Consider the following 25,288-nt stretch of genomic DNA (forward strand, 5'->3'; position numbering starts at 1 on the left):
AAAATAGACGATTGGAAGGTACAGCCCACATCATAGGATGATCCAAACCGTGCATTTGATGGGCCATAATGTAAATAGGCTGTGCCCAAAAAATCATTAATATAGGATGATTCTAACCCTCTGATCTAAAGAGGGACTGACAATATGGAAAGTTCTATAGATCGAACGGTTGAGATTGTCTTATGGCAATGATTTTTGGGGCACGATCTATTTACGTTGTGGCCCATCAAATGGACGGTTTGGATCATCCTATGGTGTAGGTTGTACTGTCCATTTTGAAAATTAGGGGGTGAATTCATACATAGAAGGGGGTGAATTTATCACCGCCCAATAAAAACTCTGTTTTGGAAAAACATGCGGGTAACCCGCGGGTCGACCCGACCCACCCGCAGTGGGTACGGGTCACCTGGTTGTTGACCCGTAGGAATGCGGGTCATTTTGACCCGCACCCGCATGACCCACGGGTCGACCCGACCCGACCCACCCGTTTGCCAGGTCTACTCTTTCCTCTCTTTATCTTTAATTGTATCTTGGTGTTTATTTTCATTAATTGGACTTGTATTTGGTTTTGATTTTTTAATTAATTTTAACAAGTGTAAAAGTTTTTAAAAACTTAATTCACATCCCCTTTTGGGTTGCCACGCCTAGGCCTAGCATATCTAACCGAACTCAAAAAAGTCATTAGCTTCCCTAAATGCCATTTGTGATTGAATGGCATCAGGATTGGGCCTAAAGCTAAAGGAACCTCCATGTCCAAAGAAGTTGAGCAAAGAGTTTAATTTGTGCAACAAACGAAATGTCAAGAAGGATTTTTCGAAGAAAAGGAAAGAAACAAACCTGGGAGAGAAAAGAAAAAGAACGAAAACAGATGAAAAAAAAAGAAGAAAAAGCCAGAAAAAAGGCATCAATGATTACAAATGTTGTCAATCCTGACAAGTTCGTAAGTTCGTCCCGAAAAATTTGTCATTTCACTCAAATGGGTCAATGCTATTGAGAAGATTCTCACCTACAACATATCAATCATTCCAAAACAACACAAAAACGTAGCTTTGATGATTTACATTATGCGATCAATTTAAAAATGGAGCTACTTCGCCCCTTGATGATGACTTGCGAAATGGTGACTAGTCGCAAGACGAAGAGAAGAAGAAAGACAAGGAGATAGAAAAAGGAAAAATAGAAGAGAGAAGGATTTTGGAAAGTCCCTTGCAAGAAGACCTCATTTTTTGGAATGTCAAGGATTTTGGGGTCACTACATGGGCCTATGAATTGGGGTGTTCGTTGCTACATTGAAAAAGATCTAAACCAAAGAAAGGGCTCGTGAAAATCCTTAGCAACTAGCTAGTATTTAATCTCTAACCTTGAAGACAAGGTTGATTTCAAGGTGGGTAGAATGTTAGGTACATGGAATGGTGAGTAATTTAGTTGTTTCTTATCTGACAGGATCTTATCAAGAAGGTAGGATAAGAATTATGAGTCAGCATGACTCTCTATGGTAAGGATTACTAGAAGGCTCGTTAAATTGTAATGTTTCTATTTTCACCGTCGAGGAAGAATTTTACCCTCTAAGTAGATCAATCGCGCGTTAGGAGCCGGACAGGTTCCTAACAAAAAATCCAAATTAATGAGCATTAATCTATACTTTTCTTTAACTTTAATAGGTAATTTCATTCCCACCCTTTTCTCTGTTTTCTCATAATCTTATTCTTCATGTTGGTTTAGTTGCAGTGACAGGGGGAGATATCTTTACCAGTTTTTACTTTATCGTAAAAGTGTTAGGGCCTTTTGCATACGAAAGTTTTACGCAAAAACTCAGATTTCTACTGTCCACGAGTTTTTTACTTAAAAAATCAGACAGGGAAGATATTTTTATCGGTTTTTACTCTACTTGAAGGGCTGAGATTAAATTGCAAAATTAAAATACGGCTGACATAAAGCAACCAAACGTTTTCGTTTTTGGCACGATTAGCTCATGTTCATTTCGGGTTTTGAGAATTGATTAAAATTTGATTTCAAGTCAAAAACTGATTATGGGACTCGATTGTTTTTTTTCCCATTTATCTTTGAATTGATAAATCAAAGATTTCAAAGATTTGGAAATTGATGACCAACAAGTGTCTCCATCTTGCATTCTCCACCCCCCAACTAAAAATATATTGATGACCAAAGATTGCCTTTCATTTACTCATCACATTTCCTCTATGAGACTAGTCAGAGGACGTGTGCTGAAGGAAATGTAAAATGCTAATCATCTGCTATCCATGTGATCGACTGTTGATTTACCAGATATTCAGGCGATAAAAATATGGCAGTTAGGCAATCAAGACTGTCACTGAGAAGATTAAAGCGGCGATAGCAGAGGCTCCTAGACCTGCTCGCTCAATTGGGTCCTTGTCGTAGTAATTCCGGAAGCAAGGAATCATGGCGTTGAACCAGAGAAGCAGGAAGGCGACCGAGATAAAAGAAAATGACCCAATCTTAGACCCTAAACATAAAAGAGGCTTATCATAGAGGCAACCAATGTAGCCATCACCGCAACAGAGTTTAACTTTGAGTAATGCAAAACCAATTCTCAAAATCCAAAACGAATGGGTATTAGATCACTCCCAGATGACATTGGTGGTTGGTACGGTAGAACAAATATTTCATTACATTTTGGATGATAAATTTGCAGAGAACCCTTTTTGAGGATCCATTTCCGCTAGGCCTTGTGGGTCTTTAGCTTCCATACCGGGGGAAAAAAGAAAGGAAATAGTAAGGATCAAGTCAGGCACAAACTATTGATCTCTCTACTTTATGAGAATCATCTCAGTACTGCAAGTCTCCAACAACAAAAGTGAGAAACTAGAATAGTAGAAAATGGAGAAGCTACGAATTCATGTTACAAAAAGAATGGCATCTGTAGAGCCTGAGCTCCTTACAGATTTTAGTTTGAACAGCTACCAGGTATGCAGTTCCATGGATCCTTTAAAAGAAACTAGAACTGGATTCAATTTATTTTTTATTGATTTTTTTGAATGGTTGGATTCAACTTATAAATGAACAAAATTGTAGGTATTACCTCCAAGTTACCAACTTCTCGCCCTGCTTACCATGGATTTCTGCCTCTGCACGAGAATGTGCCATTCAACTCGGTAATTATGAGGCAATTCCAGTAAAGATTTGAGTTTGATGAATTGAGTCCTGTTCCACTAACTAATCAGATGACTCCAGCTTGTCGGTTGTAACATATTGTCACCAATAATCTCCACAAGAACACGATCCATCTCTGAAATGATGGAATCGGTTAATATCTCTCACAATAATCTCCCTCGAAACAATTTTACATATGAACTTAAATGCGGTATGGCAATCCCTACACACTCGTAAGTTTTTCTTCACTCGAATGGGAGCCCCAGCCGGTGTGCTAATCAACCCAAAAGCCACGGCAAGCTTCTCGCTATGGTGGGAGAGAAGCAACTCTTTCTCACTTCTTTCCACATCATGAAGATCAATCTCTATCATGGGTACATATCCAGCTTTGCTCATCAGATCACTCAGCTCATCAAGCTTGGCATATATCTCTCCAGCCCTCGAGTGGTTTCTATCCCCTACTATAAAGGTATGTATTTTGTCTTTCACCTCAATCCAACTCATCCCAGGCTCCTTTTTAACTTTGCTGTCTTTCATCAGTCTTCTCACTTTGGCTACATTTCCCCACATGCCCGCCGATGCATACAAGTTTGCAAGAAGCACGTGCGTACCCGATTTCTCTGGCTCGAGAGAGAAAAGCATCTCGGCCGCGTGATTGCCCAACTCTATATTCCCATGCATTCTAGAAGCACCAAGAAGTGCTCCCCAAACTGATGCACTGGCTTCAAAGGGCATCTTATTTACGAGCTCTACCGCCTCATTTAATCTCCCCGCACGTCCAAGAACATCAATCATGCACGCATAATGTTCTTCCATTGGTTCTATGCCAAACATTTCTCTCATCGACTCGAAATATCGTTTGGCCTCTGTAACCAGACCCGCGTGATTACAGGCACAGAGAACACTGACCATAGTTATATGATTAGGAACAACACCCTCTTTAAGCATCTGATCAAACAATTTCAAAGCCTCCTTTCCATGCCCATGTTGAGCAAGTCCTCCAATCATTGCAGACCAAGAGACAATCCCTCTCTCTGGTATCTCCAAAAATGCACGACCCGCATCCTCAATGCTCCCACACTTGGCATACATATTAACAAGTGCATTCCCCGCAAACACATCCAAGTTGAGCCCCAATTTGATGATATGAACATGAATTTGTTTCCCTTGTTCGTAGGCTGATAGATTTGCACAAGCATTGAGGAGGCTACTACAAACAAACTGATCTGGCTTGAGCTCCTTATCAAGCATTTCACAGAAGAGCTTCATAGCTTCTTCTCCTTCACAATATTGAGCATACGCCGTGATCATAGACGTGAAGGACACTACATCCCCAATAGGGCACTCCTCAAAAATTCTCCTAGCATCCTCTATGTAACTAGATTTCCCGTAGGCATCAATAAGACTGTTTATAACATAAATATCAGATTGAAACCCTGATTTAATAGCAAGTGCATGAAATTGTTTAATGGCATCAACAGCTTGAAAACTAGAAATCGATTTAAGGATTGTAGATAAAGTCGTCTGGTTGAAACTAATTCCTTCTTTTAGCATCTCATAAAAGAGAGAGATTGCTTCCTTGTCCTTCAAATTATGGGAATAGCCTGAGATCATAGCATTCCACGAGATCAAATCCCGCAAGGGCACTGAATCAAAAACTTTTCTCGCATCTTCTATAAGACCGCTCTTTGAATACAGATCAATAAGCCCAACACACACAAACAAGTCGGAACCAAATCCCATCTTAATTAACTTACAGTTTATCTGCCTACCCAACTCCTCTAACCCCTTCCCAGCGCAAGCTTTAAGAACACTCGACAAAGTGAACATATTTGGAACAGTCCCCAACTCTTTCATCCGCTCAAACAATTTGAGTGCCCAATCATTATACCCATGAAGAACACACCCAGCAATAACAGCATTCCATGAAACAATATCGGGCCACGGAATTTCTTCGAAAACCATCACTGCAGTCTCTACATCTCCAAGTTTAGCATACATATCAACAAGTGCATTGGCCGAGAATGAATCTGAATCATGCCCAAGTCGTATCAAATACCCATGAATTTTCCTTCCTTCACGTATATCTTCTGACCCAGTGCAAGCATTCAAGGTACTCGACAGACTAAACTCGTCAGGCCTAATTCCGCTCAAAACCATTTTTCGAAACAGACAAACTGCCTCTCTGCAGTAATCATTCTGTACATAACTAGATAACAGCGCGTTCCAAGACACAACATTTCGTTCAGGAATTTCATCAAACAGTTTCCTCGAATCCAATAACTGACCGCATTTTGCATACATGACGACCAAAGTGTTTGCGACAAACACTTCAGATTCAAATCCCATAACAATCACAATGCCATGAACCTGCTTCCCTCCTTTCAAATCCATCAATATCGAACACGCTTTGAGCACGCTCGGGAAGGTAAATTCGTTACACTTAACGCCCGCCAAATGCATCTCACGAAACACGGAAAGAGCTTCTTCCACGAGCCCGTTTTGGGCATATCCTGATATAAGAGCGGACCAAGCAACCAAATCTGGTTGGGGAATTTCGTCGAACACTTTGTGGGCATATCCGAAAACACGGCATTTTGAGTAAAGATTGATGAGATGATTGCGGAGGGGGGTGTCTTGGGAGAATCCGGATTTGGTAATATGGGCGTGAATTTGCATGCCTTGGGGGAGGGATTTGGAGGAACTGCATTGTGCTAAGAGTTTAGAGTAAGTGTTGGGTGTGGGTGAGAAATGGCCGGTGTCGATCAAGCTCAAGATAGCGCTTGTTTTCTCTAGTGAAAATTTAGAGGAGGTTTGTATGAAGTTAGAGGAATATTGAAGAGGAAGAAGTGAAAGGGGAAGGAGAGGTTTAAGACGTGAATAGAGACGTTGTTGAATAGATGGGTGCACGGTGTGGAGTCGCCACAGCTTCATCACCCATGAGGTTGACGAGCTCGTGGACCGGTTTGGGTTTCACTGGCTCAAGGCAAACAGCTAGGAGGAAAGAAAAATATAAATAAGCATGTGGAGAAAGACGATTTTTACCGGGGGAGCTTATACTAACATACATCGATTTTTTTTTTTTTACACTTCTTCAGTCGGCCAAATCGCTCTAAAACCTGAGAATGCTGCTTCTTGAAAACACTCCCATAAATACTATTTTTAGGAGAAATTATATGATGCCCGACGTCAGAATGTAAAACGCGGGTAGTGACAAAACCTGTTGTCTTGGCTTTCTCTTGGATTAAAAATCAAGAGAGATGGTTTTCTCTCTCCGCCCTTTATAATCTCACGATCGGGTGTCATATAAGTTCTTCCTATTTTAGAAAGGGAAATGATTACAGCACATACAAGACGCTCATGTTTCTGGTCTTTTAGTATTTAAAGAGCTGTAAAAGGGTTTTTACAGTTCCCAAGAAGCACTTACATGACAATTAAATGCTAAAAGACAAGATACATGAGCATATAAATACTATTTTAGAAAGGGAAATGATTTAAGCACAAGAATGTTTTGATACAAGACGCTCATGTTTCTTGTCTTTTAGTATTTAAAGAGCTGTAATAGGGTTTTTATGGTTCCCAAGAAGACTTACATGACAATTAAATGATAAAAGACAAGATACAAGACACATGAGCGTATGTATCAAAATATAGTTGTGCTGAAATCATTTCCCTTTTAAAAAATATTGAATTTCTAGAACAAATTTGTCCCTCATGTTAATTTTTTACTCAATCTGGAGCCGACTAAGCAAATTTTGGGGCTGTCTAAGCAAATTTGGGTCCGACAAACATATTTTAGATTCGGCAAAGCACTATTGGGCCCGACTAACTCATTTTAGGTCCAAAATAGTGGAATAGTGCCAATTAGTGTTTGCTTGTGCGACTGTCCTCTCGAAGAGTAGTGGAAAAGGTCCGAGTGTATATAGAGAGTGAAAAAAATAATAAGGAAGACAGGGCTTTTTCCACTATTCTTCTACAAAAATTTTAGTGCCACATGAAAAAAAAGCAATAATAATGCCTGAAACATGTTTGGGAGTCAAGTGAAATTTAAATGCAATATTAGCTACCAGACAATAAACTTGGGCAACCAAACGATAAGGAAGCTCGATCTGACAGCTTCAAAGACACTGAATTGGTAACCATCAATGGTTGTCAAGTTAAGGCAGAGGAAACTCAATTTAACAGTGACAGGGACATTGAAATAGTAACTATTTACACCGCAGAAAGGATGTTATTGATCTGATTGATTTTCATAGAAGCTGTCCGTAATGCTTCTATTATCTATGCCTTAGTTGTTGCTGTAGGAAATACAGAGGCCACAAAGCGAGTGGTGGTTAGCTTCTGTCACCACATCATTTCAAGGGATTCTAACCTATGGATTCCAACCAAACTGAGCCTAAACAATAAAATTAAGGAAATGATATCAGCACTGCAGTGTCACAATAACATGCGCGAAGTATGTTGTCGTTCAGTATTTAAAGAGCTTGAAAGAGCTTCTTGAGAAATGTAATATCCCTCTGACAACCCTTTAAATACTAAACAATTAGATGCTTTCACTCATGTTATAAAAACGGTGGAGTGTTGATATTATTTCCCCAAAAATTATTCAAGACTACAAATAGCGTTGTACCAGATTGAAAACCACAAATGTAAAAAGAGAAAAGCACTCGCATTTCATTCTCTTTTTATGCTGTTTCCTTTTAGTTTTGTCGGTTTCGAACCCTATATTCCAAACATTCCACACCTCATCCGTTTACCATGTAGACACCGCCTCTCCCTTGCTTTATTTATAGCTACTTGGATCACACAAAACAAATAAGAACACTCCCACCCTCTAAAAACAAACAAAAACAAAAACAAACCATGCTCAACCACATACGGAGTCTATAGAGTAATTCTATTACAAACCACCCACCAACTCTCTTTATTTTTTAAATAACTTATAGTTGGTAAAGCTCATTGGGAATCATATCATCCAATGAAAATGGTTAAAAACAAATAGGGGCGGAAACTACTAAAAAAATGAGGTAGTAGTTAGAACATCACATGAACGACAAAGTTGCATTATATTTACAAGGGTACGTATGCTTCAACCAACGCACTTGGTCCATGAGGGCCATGCCTCTTATTCTACCATCCAGCAAAACCGAGAAAACTGAAACCCAAAAACAAACAACAAAACAAATCATCAACAAAAAATTTCAAATTGTCAAATAAACTTGGAAGTATGTGTAATCAACATAGTATAAATATGGGTACGAGCTTATGAATCAGATATTGAGTGTCGGATTCAGCAAACCTCAATAAAAGAGATTCATAAATTTGTAATTTACATTGCATCAGTATGGGTACCACTGCGTATGCACGAGGTCAGATCCGATGATTCGTATCGGCAAGAGGAATCCATTAAATCCGATTTCACGCTCCGAATTCATATGCATAATTTAAGAAAGAAATCATAAGTTGAATCTCCAAAATTCTAATTATCTGAATTCAGATTCAAATATATTGATTTTGAGTTGGTTGGAATCATAATTCAATATCCTTATATTCACAATAAATAAATTTAATTTATTTCATGCTCGAAACACCCATACTAATGCAGTTTTCTTCTTTGGGAATGGGCTACACTCCAGTCCCAAGAACTCCAGAGGAGCTCATAGATGCCCCCAATTAAGAATAAATATCATTTGTTTTGTTGTATCTTATTGGGTTAAAGACAAGGTTCTGCACTCTCTTTTACTCAATATTCTATCATATTATTCCTAGGTAAAGTTGGGATTAAAAAAGTGGCATAGCATATAGGCCGAATGTACACACCACCGCCCTTGTTCCTAACAATAGGGTGATTAAGCGGTCTGGCAGGTGATAATGCCCCACTAACCACTGACTAATCAATATCCAAATATACTTAGGCCCTTTTCGTTTTATATTGTGAAAAACGAGTCCAATAATCGGTTTTGGACTCGCAATCGGTTCACTAAAACGAACAGGGCCTTAAGAATCTGTTTGCAGATGTTATGTGATACAGCTAAAACAAATCATAAGAAAAAAATAGAGACAAAATATTTAAATCCCCTCGATGCTTAAAAAAAAAATCAGAAAAGCAGCTTCTTGATAGGGCATAATTTCCAAGAATACAAGAGAAAAATGCAAAATAAATCTATATTCGAGCAATCAGAAGAGAAAGAAAGCGAGAAAAGAAGGGGAAAAAAAGAAAATGAGACGGTCCTGCTGCATACCTCAAAGATCGAATCGCCATGTGTTTAGAGATAACGTGGAAGAAGAAATTCGCTCCGTGTAGAAAAACGACGACTCCCGTGCACCCTAAAAGGAACAATTCCAGCATTCTTTCTCCTTCTCAAAAAAGCCCCTAACAAAACTTTGGAAATTCCACAACAATGGCAAAAAAATAACAAAGATAAAGAGATTCCCAACAAATAAAAGGCGTGCCTATCACGACACCAACAAACCTCTCTCCTTCCTTCCTTCCTGGTATCTTCCTCTTCTTCTCCTTTCATCTTTATAGGCGTGAGGTTGGACGAATAAAGAGCAATTCCCCATAAGATGATGACGTCAGCATCCTTACTCTTTACGACTCTTCCCAACCTTATGAAATTACTAAAATACCCTTAATTTCCTGAATTTTTTTTTTCATGGGCAAACAAGTGAATGGGGTGCAAGACCATGGTTTCAAATTTCAGGCGTGCAACTTGGGTCGGGTTGAACCTGACTTTGGGTTGGGTTTTTTTCAAAATTGGGTTGGGTTGGGTTGGGAAAAATCAACCCGAATTGGAAATTGGGTTGAGGTGTGGGCAACCCGACCACACCCCAACCCGAAACCCAAATTTCAATTCCGATAAGTGCTTAAAACCCTATTTCAATTGAACACATTTCCCATTGAAGCTAGAAATGTGCTTAAATTTCAACATAAATTTATCCTTCAGTTCAGTTACAGAGTTTTTATATGGTGGATGCCTGTGTGGGAATGTGAGCAAAAAAAACAACAACAATGGGGCCCACAAAAAACATGTGCATAAATTGGAAATCGGGTTGGGTGGGGTTGACCCAATTGCAAATCGGGTTGGGTCGGGTTGGGTCCAGCCGGGTTAGAAATCGGGTTGGGTTGGGTTGGGTCGGGTTGGCCTCAACCCGACCCAACCCGACCCGAGTTGCACCCCTATCAAATTTCGACTGAAATCCAAAATTTCGGATTTTGGTGAGGACCGAAACAGAAATTCTCCGAAATTCCAAATTTCGCCAATTACCAAATTTCAGAATTTTCGGTCCAAAATTTCATTTTAATGGCATTTTTTTATTAGAAAAAATTGTTACAAAATTTCGGCCTAAATTTCGGTCCAAAATTTGGAATTTCAAACCCAAATTTCGAAGCTTAATACCAAATTTTGGATTTCGCCGAAATTTTGGATTTTACCGGAATTTCAGTTTTCTGTGAAGTCCGAAATAGGTACCGAAACTGAAATTTTAAACCTTGTGCAAGACAAGGACTTCCCAGGAGGTCACCCATCCTACTACTACTTCACTCAAGCATGCTTAACTTCGGAGTTCTGATGAGATCCAGTGTATTTGATGTATTTGATGCATTTGTGCTGGGCAAATTTCCTGAATTGTTGTGAATAGATAGAAAATGATCCCGCTCCTAGGAGGGTTTCTCTATATTAGGTGTTTCATGTAGGGCTATACTGGTCAATGTAGATTTTTTGTAATGGGCATTCCTGATTCCGTATGTGGGGTCACCGACCTTGTTTTACTCTCACAACCGACGGAGGTTGTGACAATGTATGCATACTATGTCTTCTAAGATGCTTTTATATGTAAAGAGAAAGAGAAGATTAGGTGTAATGGTAAGAGATGGAGAAGAATTGAAGTGAGGAAGGAGATGTTTGTTAGTAGAACTACAGAGTCTTGAGGACTCGATAAAGATAATTGCAATAAATCAATGTGCATAATTACAATGAATTTGTTTACATAATTACAAGCAATGAACTATCCTAATTGCATCAAGAAATTGTCCTAAATAGGAAGGGTGCTAGAAGAGGAAACTCATGTAAACTCGACGGGAGCATGGCATTGAGTTTGCCACGAAAAAAGTGAAACATTTTACAGTAAGACCCTTTCTCTAAGACTGTTGGTTGTTTCTAAGAGCGCCATTGAATTAAAATTGGACTAAGAAAAAATATAGCTTCTTGTGGTGGAGGATCAATCATCTGGTGATCCGGCCCAATCGACGTCGGAGAAAGCCATCATTGAGACATCATTTGAGGCAGAAAACCTAAGTCCATGGCCTAAGAGATTCTTTGAGATATCGACGACGTTTGGCAACTTCCAAATGAGTAGTTGTTGGTTTGTGCATGAATTGGCAAAAACCTAGTTAACCACATAGGAGATATCAGGGCGGGCCAAAGTAAGATACTGCAGAGCCCTAACTATTATGTAACAGGAGGTGACATCTATTAATGGGATACCGATATGAGCAGATAATGAAGGAGTGGATACAGGCTTGACATCAAGCATGTTTGGCCAACGGAGGAGATCAAGAGAATACTTGGTCTGCATAATAGTCAGAGTGGTGGCCTTGCGTGCGACCTCCATGCTAAGAACAGGGAGGGAGCCAGGAATTTGCTCGATGGGGGGCAAGAAATAGTTGTTATAGAATAATCAATAAATTATTATAAAGTAAAAAAAATAAATTCGCATAAATTTTAATTCAAACTAGTTTCAATTTAAAAATTATTTATGTTTGTTTCCTACATGTAGACAATTTACTCTCATGTTTTGATGTATCATGAGGAATAGATTTGCGAAATTATATTAAGCTCATGTTTGGCAAACATGAATTTTTTTCATGATAAATGAGACATATCTGTTGCTTATTTTTGGGAGGATAATAACCAAAAAGTGTTACCTAAAAACGAAAAATGCCACGTATGATTTCCTAATAAAATGATTGGAAAAAAAATAATGCAGTAAATGACTAATTTATGCATCATTAGAAGATTTCATTAATATCTATGTTTTTGCATTAACATTTGTATGAATATGCAAGATTTAATTGTAGCTAAATTTAGCTACATTATACTGAAAAGTTTGAAATAGCGTGGAAGCATGGCAGGACAGCCCACATTTTATATTTCCATTATCAATGTTTTCAAAATATACATGAAATGATACTTCTGCCTTCTATCCGGGTCTTTGTACCTTTTGTTTTGTTAACTTTGATTTTTCTTGAAAAGGACCATGTTAAAGGCATGTTTGGGAACCACAAAAAATTATTCCATGAAATATTAGTGGGAGCGGTTGAAGAAGATGGATGGGAGGAGAAATTTGAGAGTGGGAGTGAAAGGAACATGACAGGGAAAAAACTTTTTTTTTTTTTGTTTTTTTCAATATTTCTTAGTGATCTCTCATGCCTACTATGCTCTCTGGGTCCCTCTAATTGTACCCACTTTAAGTCTCTCCCCCAAAACATTCCACGAAATAAATTTTCATAGTTGTCAAACATGGCCTAATTGATCCTTACACCTCCTTTCCGAGCCTTTCTACCCATTTTGCTTACATTTCCACCCCTTCTTTTTGCCTTTAACGTCAATAGATTTTCTCTTCATTGTTTAAACCGGGACAGCCGCCTTTGGTGTAAAAGAGGAATCATAAATGCACCACAGGGGGCTGTCCCAAGTAAAGGGGCCTTCTCAAGTAATAAAATGGGTGAATATATCATTCCTTATATATTTTAAACTGGAAACTTCTCCTTTTGGTACCCAAATTGCGTCCTCTTATTACGTCTCCAGTTTGGGGAATGAATGGGGGACCAGCACCTAAAAAACCCTCCTACTATGCCGCTAGCTTTCGCCCAGAATTTGAGTAAAATTTGGATTCCCAAAATGGAACTTATCCAAATCCCTTTATATAGAAAAATTTTCGGCAAAATTCGAGAGGGGGGCAATTGCCCCCTTCGAGATCGCGTAGATCAAAGCAAGTGGAAAGATAAGAGAGAAGCAAATAAATGCATGTGGTGTCGCTTCTGGTGATAGAGAAGACGATATATAGAGCCATGCTTGGAGTGATGTAGAAATAGAGAAGAATCACTCGAAGAGCAGTGCACTCTGTGGTGTCGAAGAGCGGAACTAAAGTGCATGAACCATGCCTGTGTGGCCTGTGTCGAGACCATAAGTGGCTATGCGAAGTTGACAAACATGATCAGGCCGTGTGGGATCATCAAATCCTAGAGGTTGTTGCATATATACTTATCCGTGAAGAGTCCCATGAAGGCATTGCTAACATCGAGTTGTCGAAGAGGCCAATGGCAAGCACATGCGAGGGCTAAAATAAGCCGAATAGTTGATGCTTCGACAATCGAACTGAAAGTATCCTCATAGTCATTCCCATGGTGTTGGTGAAACCCCTTTGCAACAAGTTGGTCCTTATGTTGATCAAGTGTTCCGTCCAATTTGAGTTTTGTTCTAAACACCCACTTCCATCCAATAAGATTGATGTAAGGTGCCGGGGGACCTCACATCTAGGTGTGAATACAAATAAGGGTGTTTAATTCATTTTGCATTGCAAGCCGCCAATTAACATCTTTAAAGGCATGGTTAAAACAGGTGGGATTGGGAGTGGTCTCTAATCGAGTGGAAACATTGATGAAGGGGCTGCTTGGTCGAGAGAAAGGCTCTGGGCTTTCTGATTCCGTATTTTAACCAAGTAGTCATAGGGTGTGCATTGGTGTTGAGTGGTAGAGAAGGAGGTTTGGCGAGGGAGCTAGCCAGCTAGGAGGGGTGGGAATTAAATTAATAAGACAAAATCTGAGCCTATGTGGCTACTCTCACATTAAACTTTATGCAATGGTACCTAGCAAATCCCCTATAACAATTAGTTATTTACTAGGGGAACCTATATAGAAGGCACAAATAGCCAAAAAAAAAAGAGGTAATGGTCTCCATGTATACTAGTTGTTGGGCTAAGATGAAGGGCCCAATACCCAAAATTCAATGGGGCTCGAGTACAATAAATGAGTCACATACCATTGTGGCTCCCATGGAGGGTATAATAGTAAAAAAATAATGAAACCCATATTATGCTAATTAGTGATTTACTAGTGGGGTACACAAAGAGGGCATATGCTGTAAAAATTTATATATTAATCACCTCTAACCAATGGATCCCCCGTGTATAAATTTTGCTCAATGTTGCCTCCTATATCGAAATGAAAGCTACACCGGAAGAAGGGTTAAGAACTTAAGATAGAAAACTTTAAGACAAAGAATGGGTTTTATTCATACCATGTGGATACTGATCAAGATCATTCAACTACTAGGCATTGCCAGGGATGGCCATGCATCAAAAGCAACTCATTCGACAATCCTAACCCTACATTTTGTATTAGTTGAATGGAGAGTGATTAAACAAAGAAATAACTATCTATATTTTACGACCTTAAAAAAAGGGGAAATGATAAATGCACCCCTTTTCATATCACATGGGACACCCAGCTGCATTGTACTGGCAATGTCACTTCATTCCTTAAGATGTGAATTACATCAGGGAAAGTTCCCGTCCCCGCTTTGAGGATGGCGGGGCCATCCCATCCCTACCTCACGGGGAATATCTAATCCCCGCCCCGCCCCGCCCACTAAAAGACAAGGAAATTTTATGTCCCCGGTTCGGGGATGGCGGGGAATCCCTGCCCCCGAACCGCACATTGAAAAAAGGCCAAAAGGGCAGATTTGGAATTTTAAAAATATTTTATAATGCAGGTTGTGTACTTATGATGGCATAATGTTAATGTAAGGGGAAATGATATATCCGCCCCTTTTGATTACCAGGAACACCCCCTTTCAGTGTATCAATGACTAAAGAGGGGCTGCTATACTTATGTCAGAAGAATTCAATGCCCCTAATTGCCACAAACACTGAGAGAGGGTGTTCCTGGTGATCAAAAGGGGCGGATATATCACTTCCCTAATGTAAGGTATTGAATTGGGGCAGGGCGGGCCCAAAGCAATCCCCGCATGGGAAATTTTCAAATCCCTGACCTGTATGGCGGGCCCCGTTTCTACGGGTGAAATTGCCAGCCCCTAGATCCCTCAATTTCTCAAATCAGAAATACGTTCCTCCAGTTTCTCTCCCTCCGAAACCAGTTACCAAAATTTGAAAAGAAACAAAAACAATAGAGGGATTTCCAATGTGGCTTTATTGGTTTGAAGTACGTGGTTTTGGGGTGCCGCCAAAGGTTTTGCTCTTTTCGACAACAGCATTTCATCGCACGCAGTATCTCGCTATTGCAAAGGAGCAACTCAATGAGAAGGTGAGAATTCTGGCTGAGTTTATTTGATATATTGATTGTTCATTTATGTATGGATATTATTTCTTGGGATAGATGGCAGGGTGTTCTTTCTCCTTTTTCTTCCTTGTTTTTTCTTTGTTTGATATGAGATTCTTAGGACAATCAATTTCCTAAATCCCAAATATCCATATCATTCGTCAAGATGGTGATGGAAGATATAAGAAGAAACATACAACTCACAAAACAGTCGATGAAATAATGAAAAATGAATTCATTTCTTAAAGCAAAAAGAATTGCCATTAGGAAATTCAAGAAAAAAAATGTTTGAGTACAGATTAAAAAAAGGAGATGATGGAGAACAGAGGATGATGATTGGATCTGCTTATGGAATTTTATATTGGGCTCATTTTGATCACCATGAACAGAAATTAAACAAAATCATATGTTTTTGTTTGAATCGAAAGATTTGGAAATCAGATTAAACACTATAGAATCCAGGGCTCAATGCCACTGTGCTCACTAGCTTGTTTGATTGCTCATCAATAATCAAATTAGATCACAACGAGTGTGGACTACTGAGAAGGAACATCAGTAAGTAACTGCGGATATCAAAATTTGGAGAAACTATCTATGGCGTAAATTTGACTCATAACAAAGTTGTCAAAGATAGGAGGTGATACATATACAAAATGTCTATAGGGCATTAGCCTACCATTTGAACAGAAACAATGATGAAGTGACAAAAGTACTCTTTCTACAATTTTTCAGTCATTTTATTCCTAATGATGTAATATTTCTCAAGCTGCTCTTTGTCTCTGTGACATGGTCTCCAATCCCATTCACTTCATTGGTGAGGCCATCTAACCTTCAATTCTCTTTTGGGCTCCTTGTCTCTGTAACATTGAAAGATTTCTAGATATAAGCTTGTCTCCATTCACTTCCTTGGTGAGGGTATTAACCACCTTACCTTCACTTCTCTTTTGGGGTTTAACATCTGCTAATAACAGTTTAGTCGAAGTAGGTGTATGTGTGTGGTTTGCACAGAGTAATGTATTGTAACCGAAATATCCTTTAAAACTAATCATAATTCATAACCAACTTAATTGTTGTTGTTACCCACATATGAGGTAGCAATCATTCTTGCTTCTTACTGGACCACTATTAGATTATTGCTGTAATAGCCAGAGCCACTCTATTCACCTATAAGCAGACTCAAGTGCTGATTTGGGCACAGATATGCTTCTTCACATATTAGACTGTATAAGTTTGTTTCCATATAACTTTTAGTTTTGCTCCTTTTCTTTTTGTATTTCTGCCTTTTCCTACATTTACTTTTTTTGTAAGAAATTATCTCTATTATTGCTGTCAGAAAGAAAATAAAGGAGAAGAAAAAGGATACATTACAGATCCTTGTCAGATTACATCTGTAAGATGCATAGAGAAGTGAACAAATACCTTCAATGTGATCCCTTTCTTGTTGCTAATAAATAATAATAGTTAAGGGAGTAGCTTTACCTAGCTTATTATTGGCACAGGATTTGTGTCATTTGTCTTGCAATTTATCCTTTCATTTGACTCTTTGTATATCTTTATTTACAAGTTTAGATACCTTTGTTCTGCTTGCTTGCAACAGTACTGCTTCCTGAATTGGTTGTCTTTATTGATTAGTTTAGATTTTTTTTGTCTCTTTTCATGTTTTATAACATTTTATTTACCGCATTTACTAAAGTATAATTAGTTGTTTGTTACTTCTACACGCCTCAATTGATTTCAAACATATTGTGGGAGACAATTTTAATCTCATTTTTCTGTTGATGCATGCTGCAGTTATTTGTCATGGATGCTTTCATGATTTGGTGCCATGGCCTAAGGTATGGCAGTGTGAATGTCTCCTCAAGGGTTTGCTTCACCAGGGAAACGTGGTCCTAAGTATAATGTAGATCTTGCAATTTATGTTGCATCTTCATTTAGGTGATGCTAGTTTCTAGTTCTCATTTTACTAAATTAAGAAGCAAGAGAAAGTTGCAAAACTATTGTTCATCTATTATTGTGCCTGTTATAGGAAGACAGTGACGGACTGATGGCTTATAGTTGATTTTTTTGGGGGGCAAGATGCATCTTATAACTTGTAAATGTTTTGATTGGATTTGGAAAATAATGCAATATGATTTCTCTTATCTTGATTGCTTTTTTTTTCTCTTTACATGTGACGTGATTTCTCTATTTTTGCCTTTCAAAAAAATAAAATAAATCTATTGTTGCTCATCAATGATCTTGATGTCTTCAATGTTAGTTCTTACTATAGTCATACTTCCAGACAAAAGTTGAAAATTTGTGAATAATTGAAAAAAATTGAGGACTCACAAAAAATTGCGAACTTCATGATTATTCAATACAAATCCATTTTGGCATTGTTTGAAACTCTGTAAAGTAGTGACTTATTATAGCTGAAAGGATTAGTTTATGAGAAAAACAGTGACTTGTAACTGAAAGAACCCTAAAAAAACGAAATGAGAAGCTTAAAATAGCCACACATTTTTTGGTTATCCCATCTCTAAATGTTTAACAACATAGCCAAATGATTCTTATGTTTAACACCTCTCACCAAATTATGCCTTGCCTTCATACCTCGCATTTAGCCAGAATGTGGAGTATATCTGCTCCTTCGAGGGTCTATGTGTTCAGCTGGACAACCTTCCTTTACAAGATTCTCACAGCGGAGCATCTGAGGAATTGGGAAATGCTCATCCTTGACCATTGCGCCCTATGTGTGGGAGCAGAGGAGTCAGTGGACTATATTTTTATCCATTGTAGGATAGCTAGAGAGGGGTGGAGTTGTATTTTAGGGAAATTTGAGATTTCCTTGGTCTTTCCTCATTGATTGGCCAATCTCCTAGAGTCATGGTTCTCGGTTCTTTGGAGGGAGAAACGTAAGATTTTGTGGAGAGTGGTGTTAATGGCTACGATATAGGCATTATGGAAGGAAAGAAATGCTAGGGTATTTAAGGGTTCAACAAAAAGTTTGCTCTTTATTTATACAAAAGGCTATTGCATTAACCATTTCTTGGGTGAAGATCCTCCATGCTTTAGATGGTCTCACTTGGGCCCTATACCCATAACATATAAATGGTCTCACTTGGGCCCAAACAGGAGGCCCATTAAGAGACAGTCCAAAGACCATCATTTCAGGTACAAACCACCACCATCAAACATGTGAAAATCTTATTTGTAAGGTGTCTCGGCTCTAGGTAAAAAATATGGGAATCTGGCATAATTTGTAAGGTGGATTATGCGAAAATCTTATGACTTCGTGGATTGGGATTTTGCTAATTATATTATGAAGAGGATGGGATTTGAGAACATGTGGCGAAAACAGAATATCTCATTTCTCCGTTCTTTTCAATGGGAAAGCAGTTGGTTTCTTTAAGAGTTCTGGTTTGTGACAAGGCGGTCCTTTATCCCCCCCTTCTTATTCACTTTAGTGTGTGAAGCTCTTAGTAATGAACTTGCTCTCTAGGGCGGAGCTGATTTGGTTGGTCGAGGGTTTCTTTACAGGGAGACAAAATCTGGTTTTCACTCATCTTCAGTTTATTGGGCATTGGTATTTTGTTGGAATTCTCCTTCTCAACTTCACAACTTAAGAGTTGTTCTTTGGTGGTTTGAGGAGGTGGTGGGATTGAAGATCAACAAGGGTAAAAGCTTCATGGTGGGTATCAATGTGGGCGTGGGTAGAATGGTGGATTCTAGGGGAGGCTTTTGGGTGTGAGTTGGAGAAGCTTCCTTTTACTTACCTCGGGCTCCCCTTTGCTGGGTATTCCATCAAAAGCTATGTGAGACCTGCGGATAGAGTGCATTGAGTGGAAGTTGGCTCATTGAAAGAATGAGAGTCTCTCTGTCGGTGGGAGAATAACTCCATCAGGGCTGCTTTAGCTACTTTGCATGCATATTGTTTGTCACTTTTCAAGATTCCTGGCATTGTGACATCAAAGACAATCAAGAAGCTCTAAAGAGATTTTCTCTGGGAAGGCAGAAGGAAGGCTTTGAATGAGAGTTTGATCCCATGAGCCATTGGAGAATATCTGATCAACACTAATATTGGTAGGGGTAGCTCTCAAGGTATGACCTTCAGGGTATTGTTGGAGTATTGGTCCATCTGGGTGCCAAGGCTGAGTCCAGAAGTCAATTCCCTTACCATCATCCACAATGTAGCAGATACTGTTTTTGGCCATGTCTCTGTGTTTGAAAGCAGTTCTGGCTCCCCAAGACATGATCGAAGGGGCTTTGATGGTCCAGAAATTTCGATTTCTAACATATTTTTCATTGAACCAGCGAGACCAGAGGGTGTTGTTGCCTCTGATAAGGTGCCGCAGTTGCTTAAACTTGCAGGCCAGGTTGATATCTTGGAGTTTTCGAAGTCCCATTCCTCCTTCAGCTTTAGGCATGCACATTACATCCCATCCCACATTGTGATAGGATCTTCATTGTATGTTGGCTATAGATTCAGCAAACGGGTGGGTAGGGCCGGGTTTCGCCCAACCCATACAGGTCCGGGGGGTATGGTCCGGGTCACAAATGACCTGGAATATTACGGGTTCACTATTTTGTGAACCCAGACCCCACCCATATGGGCTGGGTGGACCCGCGGGTCACCCAAATTATTATTTTTTGCTGTTTTTATGAACTTTTGCTCCTAAATGAGGAGAAGGAGAGTGAAGATGATGTTACTAGTAGCATGGCACAATAATTTTTATGGGCACTACTAATTTTTTGCGCCTAAATGAGATGTTTTTTTTGTACTACTAATTTTTATGAACTTTCTGACTTTTAATTCATTTGTGTTTTTACGGGCACCCGTGGGCACCCGCGCGTTTACTCAGCTTGGCCCAGTTTTGACGGGTTGGGCTGGGCCGGGTCAAATTTCAACGGTTCACTAATTTAGTGACCCATGCCCGTAAATTACTGGCGGGCTGGTGGACCTGTAAGTCCGGGTCACTTTTTGCCAGGTCTATTTGGGTCTTCCTGTTTTCTTTCTCGGCCTTGTTGGAGTAGAATTGTTGCCACTATGGGAGAAAGGTTGTGTCCTGCGTTTTATGCTATATGTGATCGCTTGGGTCTTATGGAACATTTGAAGAAAAAAAGAGAACGGTTGCACTGATTGTGGGGAAAGTTAAAAGTCTCTCATTTCGGAAGTAATTGTGAAAGAGGAATTATAGGGGTACTCAACTCAAGACCTTTGAGGAAATGAAAGGGGATTATTACTGATAAAATGGGAAGTAGAAGACGAAAGCCAAGTGATTCCTCTGCCCCTAATTATTCTAAGCTTAATTTTGATGGTTTTTCCTTGGGGAACACAGACCAATGGGTTTTCTGGAATTTTTTTTGGGAATGTTGTGTTATCCTTTTTAGTATGATTGGGTTGAAGGATTCTATTGAAGCGCAGATGCGTTCTCTTTAGATCGGTCTTAAGCTTTTCGACAGCGATCTTGATGGCAGCCTTTTGGTCGAGTGGATTCCTATGATATTATTTCGTGGGCTAAGAGTTGTTTGCCAGGTCTACTGAGATTAATGACCATTATTGATGAGTTAAGAGAAGCTTGTAATAGAAATTACTTTTCTCTTTCCTATATTTCTGGATGCTCCAACAAGAGTGTGAGGTAACTAGCCAGGGAAATTCCACAAGGATTCTTTGTATGTGGGAAAATCTCCTTTTAGAATTTTGTTCACTCTTCTTAATAAATTTTTATCCTCATAAAAAAGGTAGTGTCTCACTTTTTATTTAATGGAGCTTTCCCTTTATTGATAAAGCAGAAAGGCAAGCTCGTACTACATTTACATAAAGGCCATATCGCTTACCATATCCTGAGTAAAGATCATTCCCTTCATGTTTATCTCTAGTTCCAATCTCAGACGTTGCTGGAGAGAGATTTGTGCTAGTAGGAAGAAGGATGAGGTTCCTTCCACTTGGATCCCTCTTGGACTAGGGTTGTTGAAGCCTAGCTTCCTGGTTCGAGCTTGGGTAAACCGGGGCTAGTTGGAGTAGGTGGAGTCCTTAGGGACGAGTTGGGTCTCACCAATTAGGCTTTCTTAGGCCCCATTGGGATCACAAATTCCAATAAAGCGGAATTACGGGTGGTATTATATGGCATTAGCATCACAGAGAATAGACTGATTGTGGAAGGAGATTCCCTTAATGTCATCGAGTGGATGGATGGGAGCCACTCTCCTCCTTGGAGATTTGTGCATATGATCGATGAGATTCAGGACCACGTGGTGGGTATCTCAGTCCGCTTCCAGCATGTGAGGAGGTCAGCTAACGATGATGCGGATAGGTTAGCTCGGGTGAGAGTTGGTAGGGCTAGTTTGGCGATATTTGAGTTTCTTCCTCCTCGACGTCCTTTGTTTTTTGGTGTGTTCTTCGTATTTTGCTCTTAATTTTATTTGTTTTGACCATCTTGATCGCGGGATTCTTCCCTTTTCTTCCTTAATAAAATTCTTTATTATTCAAAAAAAGAAAGTAGAAAAGACAAGCTGTGTGTTCTCCATTGACAAGGAAATAAAATTCTTTATTATTCAAAAAAAGAAAGTAGAAAAGACAAGCTGTGTGTTCTCCATTGTCAAGAACTAGATAGGGATGTTAAGATGACTTATAATAGTAGTTGTCTCAACAAGTTTCTTACCTTTGCTCTCCAGAAAATTATTGAAGCACACGTGATTTAAAAAAAGGCTGGTAATTGTTCGAGTGTTTCATGGTTTCACCTTGTAAGCGACACTAATTCTAACATTGTTTGCTTTGTCACTTAACACTTTCTGACAACATCTTTTGCAGGCCTTAGAACTCCCACAAAACCTACGGGATGGTGCCCAAGAGAAAAAAAATTGAACTCCTAAGGAATGTCACCTTAGTCTTGGAAACATCTCTTCTAAAGCTTGATGATGCTCTTTTACTCTTCCATAACTTCTAAAGCAATGGCAGGTATTGATTGATTCTTTTTCGCTCGGGGAATTGCATATTTACACTGTGATTATGTTTTCTTGTGTTGCTTCTGACAGATGCGTCACTATATACCAGATAGACATCTATACTAAGTCCTTGTTTGGATTGCAAGAATTTTCTAGCAAAGTTTGTTCAGGAAAAATAGTTCTATAAGTTCTATTTTTTTTTGAGGTATTCTAAACTCACAGGCGCCCTTGCTGAAAAGAGCTGAAAGGGCGCCCCCATTGGCTGAACGTGGCTGCATTTATGATGTCAAAAGTCAAAGAGTACTAAATGTAGCTACGTTCAGCCAATGGGGGCGCCCTTTCGGCCCTTTTCTGCAAGGGCGCCTGTGAGTTTAGAATCCCTCTTCTTTTTTTTTACAAACGAACAAAGATAACTTGAACCAACCCTGTTAAATATTTATTTAGAGGGATCCTCAATCTATGATGATATTTCTCTAAATTAACCATAATGAAAGAAGAACAAAGTTCCAAGAACATAAATGTTTTTCTTGCAATCAAAACAAGGCCTACTAAAAACGAGACATGTCATCGAAGCTGGTGGCCATTTTTTTGAAATGGTATTTGTTGTGGCATGAGTTTTTGCCAACATCATGAAGGTCGCTCTCGATCAGGTTATTAAGGATGTCGGTTGATGTGTCTTGGTATCAAGGCTTTGAAAGGAATATGTCATGTGAACTATTCAGAGGCCCCTGTTTTATGTCCCCATAAATTCGCACCCTCTGTAGGATAATTTGCACCACTTCAACGTGAATTGATGTCAAAAAGCGTTAAAGTCTATTCACGTTACCCTCTTTTTGACGTTTTTTTAATGTCAATTCACGTTGAGTGGGTGCGAATAATAGCGGTGCAACTCAACTCGGATTGGGACGGGTCGAGGCCAACTCAACCCGAGGAACCTTTTTTCCTAACCCGGTTTCCAACCCGACAAGGTTCAACCTGGCCCGACCCCGATGAACTTTTTTTCCAACCCGACAACCGACCCAAGTTCAACCCGACCCAACTTGAGTTTTTAAGCTTACAAAAAACAAATTTCATAAAAAATGTCGGGTTTCCATTTAAAAACAAATGTTGGGTTTCACTCGTGTTGTGTTTCCTACACCCTCAACCCGACCGACTTGACCTGAATTAAACCTGGGTTTGCGAAACTTAGCTCGAACCCTACACTGATCCGAGCTCAACCCGACCCGACTTTTTTTTCGGGTTGAACCCGACCCGAGTTGCACCCCCAGCGAATAATCCTACAGGGGTGCGAATTTATCATCTCCCCATTTAAAATAAGCGGGGGTATAATATAAGCTATCTTGCTATTTAGGTTACGAACACCTTACTCTTTATGGGCTTTCTCTAAATCTATTGCCATCGATTTTCAGTTCGTGGGTGCTACACGGCTGGAGCACCGATTTTTCAAATAATTCCGCAAATCACTCGCTGCGTTGATAATGATACGAATGGATGGAAAAAAAATCATCTCTCTCTCTCTCTCTCTCTCTCTCTGGAGGTCACATCATTTCTAATTTTCATTTATTTAGAAATTGAGAATAATAGTAGTGGTAAAACACAGTTCATTACCATCAGTATTTTATTACATAGTCCACTTTTTATTATTTTAATTCCAGGTTCTTTTGAAAATATTCACAAAGGCGTGGGGCATTGATGTGATCTTGGATGCCAGCAAAGAGATTCTAAATTTTGTGGAAACCATGTAGAATATTCATTATTATTCCATTTTAAAAAGGGTGATGATTTTTTCACCCCAATGTAGGATTATGCGCCCCATTTTAACAGAATTGTGGGCAAACTATAATGTTTTTTTTTATGTCAAATCACGTTAACAGCGGGGCACATAATCCCACTGGGTGGGGTTTAAAAAATCATTTCCAACAAATATATTCATTATTTGCAAATAATCTTTACTGTCTTGTGATAGGAAAGCTAGGATCTCCCCTTTGATTATCATAACCTTGTAAATGTAAAGTTGCTTTTTAACTATTAAATACCTTATGAATGTAAATTTAGTTATAACTATTAAATAATTTATGCACTAAATTTTTATACAGGAGAAATTATACGGTGGCCTCCCTTTACATATAAAGGGCGGAGACAGAAAATATCAACCCCCTTGATTTTTTATCAAGAGTAAAGTCAAAAAAGGGAGTTTGACCTATATCAAAAATGAAGAGGGAGAGTTTTTTCTCTCTCTGCCCTTGTTTTTTGACAGTCGGCCACCATATAAATTCTCTTTATATAGATATTAAATATCTTATGTAAATGTAAAATTTTATTGTTGCTGTTAAATACCTTGCGTTTAATAGCTTCTTCACTATTTTTAGTATATGATTCAAACATAAAAGCATATATTTTTCACATGAGTTACCGCGTGCCATTTCTTGTCATATTTAACATTAATATCATTTGCACATAAAGATTATACGCAAATAACTTTTATAGATGAGAATTTATATGATGGGTGGCAGTGAAAACACGTGAAGTCTGAAAAGGTAGGTACGGCCCACTCCATATGATGATCCAAACCGTTCATATGTTTGGGCACAACGTAAATAGGTTGTGCCCCAAAAATCATTTCCATAGGATGATCCTAACCCTCCAATCTGAATATGGAGTGCCCCAAAAATCATTTATGGAATCTTCTACAGATCGGAGGGTTAGGATCATCCTATGGAAATGATTTTTGGGGCACAACCTATTTACGTTGTGCCCAAACAGATGAACGGTTTGGATCATCATATGGAGTGGGCCGTACCTACCTTTTTAGACTTCACGTGTTTTCACGGCCACCCATCATATAAATTCTCTAGATATAGATAACCAAAAGAGCTTTAATCTCTTCTCTTG

The 25,288-nt window shown here is 39.1% G+C and overlaps 2 long non-coding RNA genes and 1 pseudogene across 3 annotated transcripts; 1 reads left to right on the plus strand and 2 right to left on the minus strand.

The window, feature by feature from the left end:
- Positions 1–2,695: 2,695 nt before the first annotated feature.
- Positions 2,696–6,354, minus strand: LOC143862209 (pentatricopeptide repeat-containing protein At4g14850 pseudogene; annotated as a pseudogene).
- Positions 6,355–8,027: 1,673 nt separating this feature from the next.
- LOC143861726 (uncharacterized) lies at positions 8,028–9,748 on the minus strand. Its single transcript, XR_013240005.1, has 2 exons — positions 9,375–9,748; positions 8,028–8,287 (listed from the first exon to the last, which is right to left on the minus strand). It is a non-coding gene; the product is annotated as an uncharacterized LOC143861726 (long non-coding RNA).
- Positions 9,749–14,993: 5,245 nt separating this feature from the next.
- On the plus strand, positions 14,994–22,563 carry LOC143862382 (uncharacterized). 2 transcript variants are annotated; one of them, XR_013240279.1, is made up of 3 exons: positions 14,994–15,457; positions 17,264–17,407; positions 22,263–22,563. It is a non-coding gene; the product is annotated as an uncharacterized LOC143862382 (long non-coding RNA). The 2 variants fall into 2 exon arrangements; XR_013240278.1 differs by having other exon boundaries at positions 17,317–17,407.
- The last annotated feature ends 2,725 nt before the right edge of the window (positions 22,564–25,288 follow it).

The sequence above is a fragment of the Tasmannia lanceolata genome, unplaced genomic scaffold (assembly GCF_043159265.1).
Source record: "Tasmannia lanceolata isolate RefF3 unplaced genomic scaffold, GAP_Taslan_0.1 ptg000037l, whole genome shotgun sequence".
Lineage (NCBI taxonomy): Eukaryota > Viridiplantae > Streptophyta > Magnoliopsida > Canellales > Winteraceae > Tasmannia > Tasmannia lanceolata.